The following is a 17,077-nucleotide window of genomic DNA, read 5'->3' as shown; positions in this document are numbered from 1 at the left end:
GTGATAGTCACGTTCACTTCACTCTGTTGAGGTCAGCAGGGAGGTGCGAGATCCATATAGGAATTGTTCCATCCAAAGTGGATAAAATAAGAAAGCTTTCTGGAACAGTTTGTTTCTTAGAACAATGTGTTTTCCCACAGAGGTAAGCTGCTCGAGGTCTGGCCCAACAACATGGCTGGTATTCACGAGCCTCCTCCTCCTTAGATGGGCTCTGCAGCCCTCCAGGCTTTCATGGGGACTCTTTCATTTGAGACTATGAATATCGTCACACCCATTTTATGTAGCCCCCCACACAATTTCTGATTCTTTTGCATTCTGGAGTTATCATTCCAACCTTCAGTGGCAAATTAAATATGACACGAATCTTGAGTCAAGCAGCTCATCCTGACTCTTCTTAGGAAGCCCCCTCATTTCGCTATTATGCAGCTTTATCTTCAGTTGATGAGCTCTTTTGATTTCATTCCATGAACTACCTTGTAAGAACCATACAATACCATGGACCCAGAAAAATGAAATTCATATACATGGCTGAAACTAAGTGGAACGTGTTAAAAACTTACAGGCTGGGGCACCTGGGTGGCTCAGTCAGTCGAATGTCCAACTTCAGCTCAGGTCATGATCGTGTGGTTTGTGAGTTCGAGCCCCACATCAGGCTTGCTGCTATCAGCCTGTCAGCACAGAGCCCGCTTTGGATCCTCTGTCCCCCTCTCTCTGCCCCTCCCCTGCTTGCACTCTCCCTAAAATAAACAATTATTAAAAACAAAAACAAAACTCTTATATAGTTTGACGACTTTGGGATTTGTTCATTACTTGCACCATAGCCAAACCAAGAATGCTCTGTGTTTGTGGGCCGTCTGGACTCCTACATTAATTGCAAAAAGTGATGAGAAGTCAGAGTTACCCAATGCCTGTGGAAGGTTTTTTGGCAGCAGCTTAGCTGGGCTGCCTGTGGCAGCTGACCGCCTCCAGGAACCTGGTCAGTGCGTGTAGCCAGGCAAGGGTCAGTGGCCACCTGGCTCCAACCTCTAGGGAAGGCCAGGCAGGAGGAAGAAGAGTCTGGAGGAGTGTCCCAGGAGCTCAGTAAGGAGAGAGAACCAAGGGAGACAGCGTTCCCTGATATCTGTGTCTAATCAAGATGGCTGCAGGCCAAGAGGAGACAGGATCACCCCTAACAAAATAGGCATGCTTTGGAACAGCTGAGAACCTGGAAAGCCAGCCTTTCATCTTTCCAACATTGGGTGAAAGCATGAGAAGATTCTACAAGCTAGAGAAAAACAGCTACCTGTAGCACTGAAGGAAGAAGATTTGGCTGCTTTGTTTGTTCTTTAAAATGAATGCCTGGCTTTAGCCCTCATCTGCAATGGCCTTGTATAGTCATTAGGCTCAATAAGAATATACACCCTGGTTTATCTGCCAGTCAAATCAAGGTCACCTCCCTGTTTTGTTTGCAAGAAAAGGTTGCTGGTGTTGATTTTGTAGATTCTCATTGATACCCAACTATAGGGGAGTGATGTTTACTTGTTTGAAATTTATCCCAGTTCAAATAATACAACCTGGGCTTTAAATGTTACCACTGATTTTTTTTAAGGTGTCTGTGAATTATTTAGGACCAAATGCCTTCTAAATCTTTTTGTGAAAGTGCAGTAGAAAACATCTCTGGAGCACATATTGGTAGACATGAATAATTTGCTTCACATAATATCTAAATATTCAAGACGTTTTCTCTTCTAAATCTCTGAGATTTAGAGGTGGCCCATTGGAAGGGAGTTGACTGCAAATCCAAGGTCATAATTATGTCCTTGGAATCAGCTTTCCCTGACTCCCCTCTCCCAAATTCAGTAGGGCCTGGCTACAGTGAGCACCTGTCTCTAGAAATGCAGAGGCCAAGAGAATCAGGACAGGGATATTGTGCTTCATGTGTAAAGTGGTAGAGGGTGCTCTTTGCAAAAGGCTTTCACATTTTTTAAGTTAAAAACAATCGTAAATATGGAACAAGGTGTGTGCTACAGCAGCTTAAGGAGAGAGGCCACTGATTCTATGCCTGAGTGAGCTAGCTTTGGTGGGGGAGGCGCTGGCTACCTGTGCTCACCAGATCTAGTCTGGCCACCAAAGGCATGTACCACTCACTTCCAAAGATAGCATTTCAGGGAAGAGGGGGCACCTGAGGATATTTGGCCTGGAAAAGTGGTCTCTGGGGGGACAAGATTACCTTTCTCTGATACTTGAGAGCTGATTTCATCCCTAGGATGGCTTTAATAAAAAGAAAACACTTTCAATGGAAAATGACAAGTGTTGGTGAGGCTATGGAGAGATTGGAACCCTTGTATGTTGTTGTAAACTAGTATAGCTGCTGTGGAAAAGTTTGGTGGTTCCTCAGACAGTTAGACGTGGAGTTACCATATGACCAAGCAGGTGAGAACATGTGATCCACACAAAAACTTACACCCATGTTCACAGCAGCATATGCAGAACAGCCAAAAGGTGGAAGCAACCCAAGTGTCTATGAATAGATGAATGAAGAAACGAAATGTGGTATCAACATGTAATGGGATCGTGTGAGCCCTTACAAATGAAGGGAGTTCTGAAACATGCACCCACGTGAATGAACCTTGAAAACATTTCACTTATGGGAGAAGCCCAAGACAAAAGGTCACATGTTGCATGATTCCTTTTATATCCATATATCCAGAACAGACGGAAAAGGGATTGAAGGGGAACGAAGGGCAGTGACTTACTGAGTCCAGGGTGTTTCTCTGAGGTGACGAAAAGGTTTTGACTCTAGAGACGAGTGGTGGTTGCACGACCTTGTGAATGCAGTAAGTGCCGCTGAATCGTACACTTTCAAATGGTTAATTACAGGGGCGCCTGGGTGGCTCAGTTGGTTAAGCGTCCAACTTTGGCTCAGGTCATGATCTCGCAGTTCGTGGGTTTGAGCCCAGGGTCGAGCCCTACATCTGGCTCCATGCTGGCAGTAGGGAACCTGCTTGGGATTCTCTGTCTCCGTCTCTCTCTCTCCCTCCCCCTCCCCCACTTGTGCTCACACATGTGCATGCACGCGCTCTCTCTCAAAATAAACAAACAAAAGAAAAAGAAAATGGTTAAGTACATGCTAAGTGAACTGCACTTCAATTTTTAAAAATAGTGATCTAATCTGAGTGCTGCTATTCTCTGTGTAGCCCCTGGACATGTAGCAAGAAGAAATGAATAGAAGCCCCGGGATGGGGAGGAGATGGGGGGCAGTGGTATTTTGGCTCAATAGGAAGAATTTCTGATGAGTTCAATTAACAGGAAGTAGAAGAGGCTGCTAGAGACAGTAGCAAGTCCCCTCCCCCCTCTCCATAAAGAAGACTTAACCAGCCCTCCCCCGGGTGCTATGGATGGCATGCAAGCCTATGGCAGTGCTTCTCCACCCTGGGTGCATCAGACGGAGGCTCCCGGGTGTCCTTCTGCCTTAGGTGGAAGAGGTGACCACTGGTATCCCTCCCGCCATCCCTCCATCCCAACAGGTACTTTTGTCTTCAGGACACTGTCGCCTCGCATGCCTGGCGGTCCTCACCGCACAGTGTGAACACTCCATGGGCAGCTTCAGCAGCTCCAGGGTGCTGGTTAGGAATGCAGAATCTCAGCCCCTCCCCAGACCCTCTGCGGAATCAGAATCTGCCCTTTAATCAAACTCCAGCGTGATTCATATGTACATTTGAGTTTGCTAAGCTGCTGTAGACCTTGATTTACAAAACACTTTGAACTGCTTTTTTCATTTTATCTCCTGAACCATCAAGAGTAGCCACCAGGGCAGGTGACGCACTGCTGTTTGCTGGATGAGGAAGTTGAGGCCCAGAAGGTTTCACTCCCTCCAGGTGTTGCTGGCAGTGCTAGTCTCCTGGTGCCTAATCAAGGGCGTCCTCCACCAGGCCCCCCAGGGCCTGTGTCCTTCATCCCTGGCTGCCTGCACACCTCCCTCCAGCTGCCCATGAGGCCTTGCCCGCAGCCCAGGCTGAGTCAATGTTTGATGTGCTGAGGAGGAAGACACAAAAGATGGAGGAAATGCAGGGCCCCTTTTGCCGAATCAAACTCTCAGGTGCCAAACGCACCGGAGCTTCCCCGGGCACACTTATATTTCCCAGTCTCAGTTCACGACTTTATGTGATATTCTATGTTGTGATGAGGGGGCCACGCTGAAGAAGGTTCTGGTGAGGGTGGGGACAAGGATGAATATACATTGTGCCTCCCCCAGAGGTGGGGAAGGGTGGAGGCACCACCCTTCTGCTGGGGAGCAGAAGGGTGGGGCCAGCAAGCCCCCTTCCAAGTACTAATATTCCTGGTTTGGGAAGTATTGTTACTAGCACGACTAGCTAACATCAGTGAGATACTTGCAGGCTGCATGAACTTCTTACCCCTTCTCTGCTCTGGATTCCTCACTAGTGAAGTGGGGAGCAGCCCTGTGGAGCCCAAGATGGAAGGGAATAAGTGTCCCATGGCCTGGGTGACGGGCCAGCTGAAGGCTCCAGTTCTCTTTACTGCAGGGGCACACTGAAGAATCTCAGTGACCCTACAGGGCCACACCTCAGTGTGATGAGAAATGGAAGTGTGGCTGCTAGAGGGAAGGTCCGGGAGAAAGCCACGCTGGCCACCCAGGGTCACCATGCTTCTCGTGGGAACTCTTTACACTTAAAGTGCTTTGTCCTAAACACATGAATTTGCAGCAAGGCTTATTGCCGAGTTACCCTTTGAAAGTCTACAGGCTCCAGGTGTTGCAATGCTTGGTAAAACCAGGAGCTGGAAGATCAAACAATAGAATAAATAATAGGGGCGCCTGGGTGGCTCAATCGGTTAAGCGTCTGACTTTTGATTCTGGCTCAGGACATGATCTCACAGTTCTTGAGTTCGAGCCCCACATCAGGCTCTGCACTAATGGCATGGAGCCTGCTTGGAATCCTCTTTGTCTCCCTAAATAAATAACTAAACAAACATTTTTTTTTAAATAGTATAAGCAAAACAGGTAACATCTGAAATCTCTGAATAATGGCTTTCTTGTCCTCGTATTGGTAGCATCCAGCATAAATACGCAGAGAGACAGATTAGGGAGTCCCATTTCTCCACACCTCGGAGGTGTTGGTGCAGGGCACTTCCCCAGGCTGAACTAACTGGAGGCAGGGCCTGGAGAGAGTGGAGGACCCATCCCCAGCCTTGGGGCTTGATGCTGGGTAGTTCCTCACTGCTCAATGCTCTTGCTGTCATTTGCTGGTCCCTTGCCTTTTAAAAATTTTATTTTGCAATAATCATAGACTCAAAGGAAGTTGCAAACAGTCCGGGTTCCATGTACCCATCACCCAGCCCGTTCCAGTGGCTACGTCTTACCTCCAAGAAACTGATACCGGTATAATGTGTGTGAATCGTGCTGTCATTTTACCGCATGTGTAGCTTTTTGTGACCACCATCACCTGTTCCCTTGATTTTTTAAAGAAACAGCTGTGGGATCTCACAAACTCCGTAAAGGCTGATTTCTTGGAGCTATCCTGATAGCAGGAAGGGGCTACCGTGCATCTCAAATGGAGGAGGCATGGTTCGCATTATATTCTAGAGCTGTGTGGTACAGCGACCCTCTGTCTTGCCCGTATGAAGTCACATATACACATGTACACGCACTCTCATTCTTTCTCTGTGGAAACTTGTAAGTGTTTAGCAGACTGTTCCGGTGGCCTATTCCTTCCTGGGCTGGGAAGGGGGAGGAGCCTGTTCTGTTTATCTGAATTCCTTTTTAGAGGAGAAATCAGTGTGAAGTCAGACAGTCTTGGAAGTAGAAGTTGCTTTCATCTGTAAGAGAAGGAAATCAGCCTAACCAATGGGAAATCACTTGGAGTCATGTGTGCCCTAAACTTGCAAACATAGATATGCATCCTACAGGACACCCGAGTCTACAGTGGACTGGAATCAAAACAACTGGAGGAAGAATTTGCATCCAGAAACCACAGCATAGACAACCCACAAGTATTGCCATTTTCCTTCTTTAATACTAACTTTCAGATAGAAGATTAATTTTTTTAACTGACCCTAATCCAAGAAACAAAGGACTTGCTGGGATCCACCGGGGCTGGATGTTGTCATCAGTAATTGTGCTTATGCCAAGCCATCAGCAAACTCGGTCACAGGTGGTGCAAGCAAGGCCCTACAGGATCAGAATAGATTCATACTCTAGTCGTTCCCAGCTGAGAACATCAGCACCTGACAGTGTTATGGGTCTTTGACCTACGTCTTATTCATTTGCAGAGAGGCATGTCAGAGCCACACACAGTAGCAGCATAAACCTGAACTTCAGGTAGCCACATGCTTCACGATATTAAGCATTTAGGTACCCATGGTTAAGAGAGTATACATAGCCTTGATTCGTCACCATGGCACAGTCATAGATGGACAATGCTGTCTTGTAACCAGGGTGTCTACTCTCATGGGTTCTTATCCCCCTTCCTCACCCTGCCTCCTTGTCATCTGTATGGACACCTCCCCATAATAGAACATGGGCTAAATGACAATATTCAAATAGTTGGAAGATCTCATTTTTATGTGACATTTCATAGTTCACAAAGTTATTTCTTATTTTAACCAAAGGAAGAAACCAGTCCAAAAAAGGAATCACCTGATTCTCAAGGTCCCCCAGCTGGTCAATGACGGAGCCAACCCCACACAGTCCACATCTTCTGATTATACCCTCCCACTGATTAGGCCCCATCACACAGAGCAGCCTTCCGGTCCCCCCTTAGAGGGTGGTGTGCAGCCCTGAGGCATTTTGTGAATTTGCAGAAAGAAGAGCAGCTCCTTCCATGGGGAGCCCAGCTCTGGCCTCCTTTCTCCTCATCCCGCTCCTTAAAAGTCCCCCAAGGGCAGAGCAAGTGCTTGACAGAACTTGACCCTGGTTCTGAATTCTGGTTTCCAAACCCAGATCTGTGGCTACAGCTCCATGGGTCATTATTCACACTGCTTGCTTACGCATGAAACCACTATAGTTTTCAGCATTTTAAAGTTTCTATGAAGCGATTCTTCCTGAAGTCACTTCTTTCCTCTTTGTCTATACTCAAGTCACACTCTCAATCTTCTCCTTGTGGCTGTACAGCACTTAGGAACTTATCAGAAAGCAAACCAAGAGACCACAGAAAGAGGAAAGCATATGCTTCAGACAACTCACCACAATCCCATCTCTGATGTGGACGTGCTCTTCCCACCCCTGGGATGCTTGGCCTCACAGTGGTGTAAATCTTACTGTGTTGCCATGCAACAACATATGGGAACACCGCATGTGTGTGCGCGCACGCACACACACACACACACACACACACACACCCATACGTTGTTAAATCCTCACTTGTGATGATGGCTAAGAAAGGCTATGTAGTTGTTAATATCATTTTTTTAAAACCTCAAAGTGTTTGCCAGTGTATGGCCAGAGACAGACCACCCCCCCAGAGGGAGCTGGCCTGGTATCATTCTGACATAGCTGTGAACTAGGCTTCTTACTCTGGAGCAAGGCACAATAAACACTTTCAACCACGTGAAGGAGGAAGGAATCTCAAATGAGAGTATAGGTTAAAAAGAGGAAATATTTCTAGGAGAAGGAGGAAGGACTTAATACTTCTTATTGCCATTTTATTTTTGTAATTAAATATATTTAATTTTATGTATATACACACATATACATATAATAGAGAGCTTGATTTTAATGAAAACTTGTCTAAGATCCTTTACCTTTTTATTCTTAATGAAAGAAGGGATGAATTGCAATGAATATACATTGCTTCTCCCTCAGAAAACAATGGGAAAATTTGTAAATGTTTTCATTCAAACCAGACATCTCCTTTTGTTTTGTCAGTTGACTTTCTTCTCCTTCAAATAAGCTTACAAAAATGAAATTTATTTGTTTACATTTATAATCTCCAAAAATGTTAGTGTGACCTTGCAATAATTATTCAGTTCTGTTGTTCTAAAGAATCTGATTGTTTTGGGGCACCTGGGTGGCTCAGTCGGTTAAGCATCCAACTCTTGGTTTTAACTCAGGTCATGGTCTCACAGCTTGTGAGTTCGAGCTCCACATTTGGCTCTGCACTGACAATGTGGAGCCTGCTTGGGATTCTCTCTCTCTCCCTGTCTCTTTGGCCCTCCCCTGCTCACATGCTCTCTAAATGAATGAATGAATGAATGAATGAACTTAAAAAAAATAGTGTTGAACCAGTTAAACCACTGACATTGCGGAGACGGCTTGGGATTCTCTCCCTCTCTCTTTGCTCCTTACCAGCTCTCATTCTCTTTCTCTTTTTCCCTCTCCTTCTCTCCCTCTCTCCCTCTCTCAAAATAAATAAACTTTATTTAAAAAAAAAGAATCTGATAGTTTTTTCATAGACTCGAGAATTTAGCATCTTCTAGGGGTTGAAAACCACATGACTTAATATAGGTAAAGATAAGAATGTAACACCATTAAATATACTGAATTACTTAGTTAACTAAGCAAGTAAATCAAACATATTTTGAGAGGCTGCGGCTGCATTGAATAAATAATAATAAATGCATTGAAGAGTAGATTTGACTAATGTGTACTCAGTGTATTTTAACAGCGTTTCACTTTCAACTGTGTTAAATTTGGCTAAAAGTGTAAAATTAATTATTTAAAACCGTAAAAGGAATCCAAACTTCCCCCAACTTTACCCTGAATTACAGAGTTAAAAAAAATGTAGTTAGTTGTGGCCTAATGGAAAGCAAGTGTATGATACTTTGTTAAGCAGACTAATTGGTGGTGATGAGCCTTGCACCTGCAGAAGGGTCATTAGTGAGGGTGGGATTCTGCACTCCTCCAGCGCGTGGGCCCTGAGCCACTCACACATTTAGAGTATGATTCAGTTCGCAGAAATGTTGTTTATCACCAGCTCTTCAGGAAAATACTGTTATGCAAGCTGAAGTCTCCTAGTACAGGAACCTTTGGGATTGCGAGGGACCTTTAAAAGGACTTGCTGTGTTGGTTTCCTGGTAGCTGCAATTGAAAAATAAGACTAATTGATGTCCATGATTAGTATCTGTTATTTAAATGTGGAATAGCACCTTTTGAATGGCTCCTAGGGTTGATGTAACAAGAACTACCACCTGAGCTAACATTCATCGGGCTCACATTCTAGGCGGTTTACAGCTATTGTGTCCTTGTCTCAACTGCTCTGTGAAGGTGGATTTTGAACACAGGATCCTCCTGCCCTGTTGCCTCTTTGCCAGCAGATCTTCATCTCTTCGATTTTGGCGGGGCTCCCAGGGCACAGCTATGTGCTGAGTAAGTAGCGAACAAATGTTCAAGGGCCAGGAGGAAGAAGGAAGGAAGGGATGATTTGCAAAGGCCAAAGGACACTCTTTCTGCCCTTTTGTTCTGAAAATGTGAAAGAGAAGTTTTCCCATAACGTTGTTTCTGAAAGAGGGTGGGCGAACATTCTCAAAGTTGTGGGTTTTAGAAACATTTTAGAAAAAATGTTTCTAATTTTTTTAATGTTTATTTTTGAGAGAGACAGACAGAGTGTGAGCAGGGGAGAGGGAGACAGAATCCAAAGCAGGCTCTAGACCCTGAGCTGTCAGCACAGAGCCTGATGTAGGGCTTGAACCCACAAACTGTGAGATCATGACCTGAGCCAAAGTCAGACACTCAACCTACTGAGCCACCCAGGCACCCCAGAGATCTGAATGTTTCTAAAAAGTTTATTGATAAAACCTTGTAACACCTTTGTCACAGAAATGAAATAAAGAGGAAACAATGCTCAGCATTTTAGAAGAAGGCCCTCTAAAAATTATACATATCTGCATTTACAGATTATGTCACCACAGCCTGGCTTGGGATACACGACCACTGCTCTGTGGAGAAACTTCTCTGAGACAACCCCCCCCCCCCCCCCCCGCCAGACTAACTTTTGTTTGTTCCTGCTCTGGGGGCACCAGGGAGCTATTTCAGGGTTGAACTAGGGTCCTGTCCCTCCTGGGAGTCCTGGAGAATAGGACCTGGCCCTCTGGGACCCCAGCATCAGTCTCCAGGTTTGAGCTGGGCCCTCCTGAGAAAACCAGATTTCAGGCTCCTGGAAGTAGGGTAGATCACCTGGGCCTCAGGGGAATTTCCCCCAGCGTGTCTGGTGCTTTGTCTAGCTCCTGAGCCCAAGAAGCCCGGACGGTGGTTTTTCGTCTGCACAGCTGCAGGCTGAACCAAACACGGGGAACATGGGAACAGCGGCAGGACTGCCTCTCCAGCATGGGGTTCTGGCGCCGCTGGCGCAAGTCTGTCCTTGCCCCCAGCAAGAGTCCGGTGATCACCAGGATTCATGGGGGAGTTGGGGGGAGAAGCGTCAGGTGGAGGACGCCCCCAAGCAGGGTGGCCTCAGCACCACCACCATTGGCCTCAGTGTTCTTGCAAATTGTCAGGGCTGTGCACCTCTGCAGGTGAAGCAGCTGATTTCACTGAAGAAAAACACGAATCGATTTGTCTCTGAAGGCAGGGAAATGGTAGTGGGTGTCAGTCCACGCTGTTCTTTTTAGGCAGTTTTGTTTGTCTTGGCTTTTTTTTTTTTTTAAAGAACCATCTCTCAAGCTTTCTTTGAATTTTCCCCATTACCTGGGTCGCCTGGCTGCCCCCTGGAGGCCGGCCCGGGCCACCCCCAGGCTGGGCTGCGAGCCGGCACACCCCTCTCCCCGAGGACGCAGCACATCAGTAGTTCAACACAGTGCACGGTGCTGCTGAGCTGACCTACTTTTCCTGTTTGCCCACAGCAGGCTAAGCCTGTTTAGCGTTGTCCAGAGGGGCTGGGCAGAGCAAGGAGCTTTCCGAGTCGTACAGATGGCAGTCTTCTGGGTGAACGTGGTTTAATCTGTTTGCCCTGTTTTCCATTAGTCTAAAGGGTTAGGCCCCAGCACCCAAGGTGACGTGGGGACAGGGTCTGAGCGCAAGGCATCCTGCATCCTGATTCAGCCTGTCTCCTGGAGATCCTGCATTATGGTGAATTATTGCTGGGAACCAAGGCTTCCTTCCAAACTTTAAAAACAGATTTCTCAATGGAAGCCCTTCGACCATATCTCCTGTAGCGAGAACCTATACTGAGCCCCAGGAACCTCTGCTTGCTGAGATGCAGAGAAGTTGGGAACTGTGTTTGTCCTCCCTTGACGGGGCTTCCTTCTCATGTGAGTGTGTGAGTGTGTGTGTGTGTGTGTGTGTGTGTGGCAAGAGGCGGCTGGTGCAGGGATTGACTGGGTAAGGCCAAGGCACCGCAGAAACAAATAGAGATTATAATGAGGTGGGGCAGGGTAGGGGTGCTTCCCTGACCTTGGATGGATAAGGCTGGAGGGACGAAGAGGCTGGTGTTGCCAGTGTAGGTGTCAGGGGACAGGGACAGAGGAGGGGACAGTTGACCATGGATGGCAGTTTGTCATCCAAAGCTGGGGATGCCATGCTCAGGAACGTGGAGTAGATCTTCTGAGCAGAGGGGAGTGTGCACTAGCGGGTGTATATATGCCCCCCAAACACACACATGTATTTACTGCCTTTATTCTTTGCTGAAATATTGCTGCATTGCTGCTTGTGGGCGTAGGATAGTGTCTGTTAGAGTTGTTAAGGAAGAAAATCGTAGGATCAGAGAGTCATGATTAAATAAGCTGACATATGAGAAAGCCAGAAGCTAGCGATTTACGGTTTTTCACTAATTCCTCCTGTATTTTGTGCATCGCAAAATGCCTTATGGAAGATGTCCTGGGCCTGCCCTTTCTAATTGCAAAGCCCTGTCTGACTGAACCGTCCTCACAGTGGGGCTTGTGTCTGGAACTCTCCTGGACACATTGAAGCCACTGCCCCCAGGGGAGAGTCAGACCATCGGGTACATTGTGCATTTCCTGGGGTCGCTTCATTAGACATTTATAAGAGGAGAGGATTCAAACTCTGTTTGAAAAAAGAAAAAAATAGACTTCTCATTACTTTCTCTTGCAGTTTCTTCACTGTTAGCTGGCTAGATGGAAGGAGAGAGATCAAAAATGCCTTTAATTTACAGCATGAATATCTGAATGTACAAAATGAGAAAACTGGAGGTTTCTAGTCCTGCCAGGGAAAAACCCAAATGGCCTTTAAATGGTGTAGAAGTCAGGCCTTTTTGGACCTGCTCACACTCTTTGCTTGTCTGATGAGCAAGACTGTCTCAGGCAGTGATCATCCATACCGTTGGCCAACATCTTCCTGGTGGAAGTGCTTCGAGCCCCTTCTCTTGGGTGGACTGGGGGCTTCCTAGGTCTGTTTTTGCATCTCATCTTACCTCTCATGTGTATTATTGCGTCCATAGGGCAGGACTTTCTTCAGACTCCGTGTGTGGAAGGGGCTGTGTGTTTCTGGAAGAGAAAATGGAAGGCAGGCATCCAGCGAGAGAGGGTAGGACATTAGTCTGTGTTGGAAATCGTCCTCCAGCCAAAGCTGGTGGGGCATCCAGACATGGGATTGTTTCTACAGAACATTCCTGTCGTGGCTACCTTACATCTCATGAATGCCACTTGTCCATTGGGGAGGTGGGGCACCCCTTTTCCTTCTGCCCTCCCTAGTCAGGGGCTGCTTTCTGTTGGTGGGCTGGACCTCTCCTTGGGGTGCCCCCTCACCAGGCCCCTTGTGACATTGGTGATTGTGGCTCAGTCTCCACACTGCCTGCCCACAGAGGCACATGCAAGATGTTGCACCCACAAGAGGAGTAGTGACTTTGAGCAGACAGAGAGACAGACACTGCCCAAGGCACAAGACCACCCTCTGCTTGCTTAGACACGTCTGGATGTTAGCCATCAAGGCCCATTTCCCAACCAGAGGCACCAGATACAACCAGAGTCATGTCAGGAGGGGAGGGCTGTCCAGGTGGCTCAGATGACCTGTCAGGATTCCCCACCCCAGAGGAAGGCCCCGCAGGCCAGCACCCATTTCCCCTGGGGGAATGAATCTCAGCTGAATTGTACCATAGAGCCAACAGCAGAAGCATCAGAGGATCTAACTTTATGGATACCCGTGCAAGTGAACACATTAAATACAGTAAGTCACCATAGGGTCTCACGTCATGAAGAGTGCTCCCGTGGGCTCTTTGCAGCCCATGAGCTTGGCTAGGCCCAGCTGTCCTAGCATAAGTGGTGGGCACGTGCTCCCTGGCTTTCCACGGAGAACATTCTTCATTTAAACTGTAAAGAAAAGAAAAATCTTTCAACGAGAGGAAAGAGAAGACCATGCAAAGTAAAGCCATTTGTACCAGTGAGGTGGGAGGCATTTGGTTTGCAGCTCTGGAGGTCCGGCCGCTCTCATCACAAAGTCATGATTTCTGACCACTGCACTGTGAAAAAGGAGGCAATTCACCTTTCTTGCCCAGCTCTCCCCAGCTAAGTGCTCTACATGGGCGAGCTGCCCTCCTGGGTCTCGTATGGGTGGGGGAAAGTGGGCATCATCCCACATTCGCGGTGAGCTAGCTGTTCCTGAGACTGTGTCTAGGCCACCATGCTAAGTGACAGGAAGAAGGCGGAGGACATTCGTACCTAGATCCTGTTAGCTCCCAAAGTAATTTCGTTGCCTCCCACAGTTAGCAGTTCACATGAAACATCCCACATTTTTATTAAACATTATTTGAAGCTCTGATAGGAAGCCCAAAAGTCCACAGCCTGGGTATCCAAAACAAGCTTGACTTCCCCTCTCATGGACTTCTTTTTCTGCTCTTCTTCTTACAAACTTGGGCACAATTTGGATGAGTGTTTCCTGGGCCAGAAGGAGCTTTAGGACCCACGGTTATGTGGAGGGGAGCTGCTGGCTGGAGCAGGGTTTTGTGGACTCCTTTCAGTTTGTCTGTGGCAGCTGACGAGTGGTTCCCAACAAAGGCTTTCACTGACTCAGCTCTGAACATGACTCATAAATCTCCTTTTCCCCTCTTGCTGAATTTTATAGACATCTATTGTCCACACCCTGACCACACACTGTCACCCATCGGAATCTCTAGTTGACTCAGGTTTACACTTTATAAAGGGCCCTCTGAAAGGCGTCTTAAGTGATTGGAACCTAAGTTCCAAAGGTTGCAAGAATAATATTTCATGTTAGGGTGACCCTAAACATCCAGATATCTAGATGATTCTTATTTTGGAAGTTCTTTGCTGGCCACACGATGTCATTGTGAATTTGTTCAATAACTAAGTTTCTTTCTCTCTCCATTCCTTCATTGCTATGTCACTGTTTCCCTGAATAATGAATCATCAGACCGTTGCATGGGGGACTCATGATGGTACCAGGCCGATAAAACCTCGGCGTTGACCGTGGAGAAGCTTGTGGTATAATTTTCATGTGTTCATGGAAGCTCGCTGAGGTCGGGGCAGGGGTGGGGTCTCATCTGGGTTGTTTCTGGGAGGGCTCAGTGAGGCCGCCGGCAAGGCTCAGGAAGCACGGCTACCTGGGGGGATTGCCAGAGTGGCTGGGGTTAAGGACAGACGTGTCCACCTTGCATTTCCCAGGTCGAGGGATGTGCCAGAGTGTAGCGAGCATTTCTCAGTCGGAGGGGAATTGGGATTGCAGGAGCAGGCAGCGCTCAGGTTTCCACTGCCCATTTCCTTTAGAAAAGCTATTTTTTCCCCCAGAAAATGAATCATTGCAACCAAAACAACATTCCCTGGAGAGGAAGAATTAAAATGTGGAAGTTATTTTCTAGCCTCCCCCAGAGGACAAAGGGAGACGAGTGAGCATTGCAGTTCATCAGTGACTGTTTTTCAAAGTATTTTTATTTCTTAAATATAATGAGAAAAAATCATTATCAAGTTCCCACGTGGAAGACGAAGATGTTAATCCAAAACGACATGAGGTCCCCTCATCAGGGGCTGACTGGGAGGACAGAAGGCACCCTCCCTATCCACAGTAAATAAACTGCAGTCAGTGGGGGAGATGCATGTGCTTGGTATTGCCCCTTTTGATTTCAACCCATTCTTGTGTTTAATATTTTTTCTTTTTAAGGAACTATATTTACCAGGTTTGGTTGGTATGGTAGGGAGGAATATTAGGATTTTCCAGCTAACTTGGGGTCTATAATTCAAACCATTTCTCAGCCAGTTGGAAAATGTCATGCTTTTATTTTGTAAAAATCATTGACCTTTTAACACAACAGGCTTTATAATAGTCAGTTGGAGGAAAATTCAAGGCGATACGGAATGACCCACTGGGCCTATAGTGGCTGTACAAAAAGTTAGAAATTAAAGACCCTGAAGAGTAAGGCTGAGTAGTAATTCTAGTGACTCTGTCTGGCCCCCAGCCTACTTTTGTAAATAAAGTTTTATTGGAACACAGCCACACTCATTCATTTGCATACTGTCTATGGCTTCTTTTGCACTACAACAGCATAGCTGAGTAGTTGCAGCAGAGACCGAGACCGTAAGGTCTGCATTTAAAATATTTACTAGGTAGCCCTTTATAGAAAAGGATTGCCAACCAACCCCTGCGTTAGTAGAATAACATAATTTTCATTTATGTTGCATGTAGGCTTCTCTGGAGACCCAGAAATGAGCTGCCAGTCCCCAAGTATGTCCCTGTCACCTGTATGATTCATTAGTCTCCTATCTCGCTGCTGACACACTATGGGACCCAGGACAGATGTGCCATGAGAAAAGAGTTACACTGCCATTTGCTGGTCCTTGCTCACCAGGGGCCAGAGTTCCAATCAGTTATATAGCAGTAAGTAGCTGTGAGAAAGAATGCTCCAGAACTCTTAGGGTAGAAATTTCACCTGGGTAATGAAAATGTCACTTACAGAACTCACTTGTGTTCTTCAGTTCAATTAAAGGCAATAGCTATTTCTTGAGGACATCCTCAGTCATTCTGTGTTTGCTCCATTCCCTTCTCCCCCCACCCCCAGCCTCATGACCTAGATTTCTGCTGGGTTATCACTGGATACCATGGGCAGTCTGTGTGCATGTCTGTCTGTCTTTCCGCCATGCCTGCTTCCACACACACACACACACACACACACACACACACACACACATACCCCTACACACACAGTTTTCAACACTGACTGGGAGACAGGAACAATAATCTCACTCTGCTCAAAGACATTGTATAGACTGAGGTACCAGTTCCTACTGCTAGCTTTTAACTTATTATCATTACCGATATGGTGCTTAATAGTAGCTAGAAATTTTTGAGGACTTATATGTGCCAGGGACTGTGCTGGGGGTTTCTCACTGATTCTCTCATTTTCTTCTTACAACCCCACAACCAAGGAGGCCCTGCTGTTGTCTCCACCTCACCAGAAGGGCACTAGGACCCTGGAAGCACACATACTTGCCCTAGGTCACAAAGAGCTACCGAGGAAGCAGGGTTTCTGGCAACTCCAGGCCACCAGGGCCTTTTCCCCCTCCCAGAGGTGGATGCCAGACCCAGGAGCTCAGAGACCCAGTGTGCCCCACTAGCTCTGCCTCCTATTGCGGTGGGTGTGGCTCTCTGATAATTCCTGGGGACTTCCTGAGTCCAGCCAGTGCTCACTGGCCTTGCTTGGTTAGATTCTCCAACTGGTCTGCTTCCTTCCTGGGCCAGAACCAACTTGCTTTATGCACCCCATCCTGCTGGGTGGTCTCCACAACCCTGCTTGCTGGCAGCCACAGGTGGTCTCTGGAGGTGGAACAGGAGCACCCATCTGTGGGTACGTACCTCTTGCTGCCAATATAGTCCTTCCTTTCTCTGGTCAGGAGCATCTCTAGGAAATGTTAGGTCTGTGTGACTCCATTCACTCTGCAGTGACCTTCCTGCTGTGCACAGAGTGTTTATTGAAATTCAAGTGAAGATAAGAAAAGATGATACTGGAGTTACCTGCCTTAGCAGGGGCTCAGGACCACCACAGTGGGAACATAAAGGTTAGGACAGTTATGCGAAGCAGGCATGGGATGGACAGGACTCACTTTGAGGCCTGTGCTGCAGGCATCATGCTGGCCCTTTATTGTATGCATGCGTGCAGAGATACTTCTCATTTATGGCTCATGAGCTCTCTGCCTGGTGGGTGTCAGCTTCACTTTAGGAGTAAGGGAAACAGAAACTCATGAAGTT

General features: G+C 46.9%; 2 protein-coding genes across 7 annotated transcripts in view; both read left to right on the top strand.

The window, feature by feature from the left end:
* Nucleotides 1–17,077, top strand: part of RPL31 (ribosomal protein L31) — a 188,142-nt gene that overhangs the window by 65,771 nt on the left and 105,294 nt on the right. The gene's annotated exons all lie outside the window — the stretch shown is intronic.
* The window catches only part of NPAS2 (neuronal PAS domain protein 2), a 158,373-nt gene that overhangs the window by 49,438 nt on the left and 91,858 nt on the right, over nucleotides 1–17,077 (top strand). The window contains exon 1 of one of the 6 annotated variants that reach the window (XM_027069306.2): nucleotides 12,228–14,322. The exons of the other annotated variants lie outside the window; for them this stretch is intronic. The gene's annotated coding sequence lies outside the window, so the exon portion shown is untranslated. Of the gene's footprint in view, nucleotides 1–12,227; nucleotides 14,323–17,077 lie in introns of those variants that run through there. 6 annotated transcript variants of the gene reach the window in all.

The sequence above is a fragment of the Acinonyx jubatus genome, chromosome A3, assembly GCF_027475565.1.
Source record: "Acinonyx jubatus isolate Ajub_Pintada_27869175 chromosome A3, VMU_Ajub_asm_v1.0, whole genome shotgun sequence".
Classification (NCBI taxonomy): domain Eukaryota; kingdom Metazoa; phylum Chordata; class Mammalia; order Carnivora; family Felidae; genus Acinonyx; species Acinonyx jubatus.
The sequence above is the reverse complement of the archived record's forward strand: the minus strand, read 5'-3'. Positions and strand labels throughout refer to the sequence as shown.